Here is a 2310-nt window from a genome sequence, read left to right as displayed (position 1 = left end):
ATGGGATAATTATGATGAGGTGATTCGGGCACTTAAGAAACTGTATGCCAAGACCCCAAATGAGGTCTATGCTAGACATATACTGGCCACAGCCCAACAAGGGCCAGGGGAATCAATTGACGAATTCCTGCAAGAACTTCGCAGGCTCAGCATAGATTGTAACTTTCAGGCAGCCTCAGCTGAGCTGTACCGCAATGAAATGATTCGTGATGCTTTCATCTGCGGGATTGCCTCTCCATTTATACGCCAGCGTCTACTAGAAAGTAAAACACTTGAGCTACAAAAAGCTTTTGACCTAGCTTGTTCTCTGGATTTGGCAAAGAGAAATGCAGACCTCTATCAGCTGCCCAGATCTCGATCTGCTGCTGTAGCTGCAACCAGACAATTCAAGCGGTCTCAGGTGAACTCTATCATGGGGGAATCTAATTCTGATAATTCTGATGAAGAAGAGGAGGATGACCCCACTTTTGCAGCCTCTTGGCAATCTAGGAAGGAGTGCTTCTTTTGTGGAGATGCTTTTCACCCTAGGAAAACCTGCCCTGCTCGCAATGCAATCTGCAGTTATTGCAAAAAAAAGGACACTTTGCTAAAGTTTGCCTATCAAGGGCCTCTACGAGGGCCAATCCAGCTAAGGCCTACCGAACTGCCCCAATTAGGGCCTATCAAGATGCTCCAGCTAGGACCTATCAAGCTTCCTCTCGAGCTCTCTCCCGAAGAATCACACCGAGAGTTTTAGCCACTCTCTGTGCAACGACATCAATTACAGCTGCTTGCCCACAGAACCTGTCTCATGCAGCCACAAAAATTTCAATTAAAGGGCATACCTTAGATGCCTTAATTGACTCAGGAAGTACTGATAGTTTCATTAAGGAACAGATTGTTGCGAAATTGAAACTACATGTCTTCCCATCGGACCAGGCAATTGCAATGGCTCAGTCATCACTTAATACCAGAATCTGCGGCTTTTGTGTTGTTGATATGACACTTCATGGTCGTATGTATCCCTCCACCCGACTTTCGGTGCTCAAGGACTTATGTAGTGATCTCCTCTTAGGGCTGGACTTCCAAAAACAGCATAAGAAACTCACCATTGATGTTGGTGGATCCAAACCCGGACTTACTATTTCTAATATACCGTCTAAATTACCGTTTTGTGCATTGTCAGCAGCTTCACTTGATGAACCCTCATTATTTGCCAATATTCCGCCTCAATGCAAACCAATAATAACGAAATCGCGGCGCTTTAATCAGGAAGACCAATCTTTTATTGCGGCTGAAATCTCTCGACTTCTAGCAGAGGATATTATCGAACCATGTTCGTCGCCCTGGCGGGCTCAAGTCGTCATTGTCAAAACCCTCTAAAACCTCACAAACAGCGACTATGCATCGATTATTCGCAAACCATCAATCAATATACCGACTTGGACGCCTACCCATTGCCACGCATTGATGATATGGTTAATAAACTGGCCGAATACAAAGTGTTCTCAACTTACGATTTAAAAAGTGCCTATCATCAGGTACCCTTGAAGGTCTCAGATAAGCAGTACACGGCCTTTGAGGCTAATGGACGGCTGTACCAATTTCGTCGCCTCCCATTCGGGGTTACTAATGGAGTGGCTGTCTTCCAACGGGCAATGGATGGCCTGGTTAAGCAGGAAAACCTAAGGGACACTTTTCCCTATCTTGATAACATTACCATTGCAGGTCACGATCAACAGGAACACGACGCCAACCTCCAAAAATTTCGGGATGCCCTCCATCACCGTAATTTGACCCTGAATGAATCCAAATCTGTTGAATCGCAACCGACCATCAACATCCTTGGCTACTGCGTAGGCAATGGTATCATTAAGCCAGACCCAGAAAGACTTCGCCCGCTCCAAGAGCTCCCGTCACCTAAGAATCTGGCTTCTTTACATCGGGCTCTCGGTCTGTTTGCATACTACGCTAAATGGGTTCCTCATTTTTCGGACAAAATCCAACCCTTGCTGCATGCTAGATCATTTCCACTGGGAACAGCGGCTGTTGCAGCCTTTAATCTTCTCAAAAAACAGTTGGAGAAAGCGGCTCTTCACTCCATCGATGAGAATCTCCCTTTCGTGGTTGAATGTGATGCCTCGGAGGTGGCGATCTCGGCTACTCTGAATCAGGAAGGTCGTCCTGTAGCATTTATGTCCAGGACCTTACAAGGTGCCGAGCTACATTATCCTCCGGTTGAGAAAGAAGCCATAGCCATCAGAGAGGCAGTACGGAAGTGGAACCATTTTCTAGCTCGCCAGCACTTTACATTGATCACGGACCAACGAT

This window comes from Somniosus microcephalus, unplaced genomic scaffold, assembly GCF_052327205.1.
Source record: "Somniosus microcephalus isolate GS21.2 unplaced genomic scaffold, FLI_Smic_1.0 unresolved_chr4, whole genome shotgun sequence".
In the NCBI taxonomy this organism is placed as follows: domain Eukaryota; kingdom Metazoa; phylum Chordata; class Chondrichthyes; order Squaliformes; family Somniosidae; genus Somniosus; species Somniosus microcephalus.
This window is presented reverse-complemented; position numbering follows the sequence as displayed.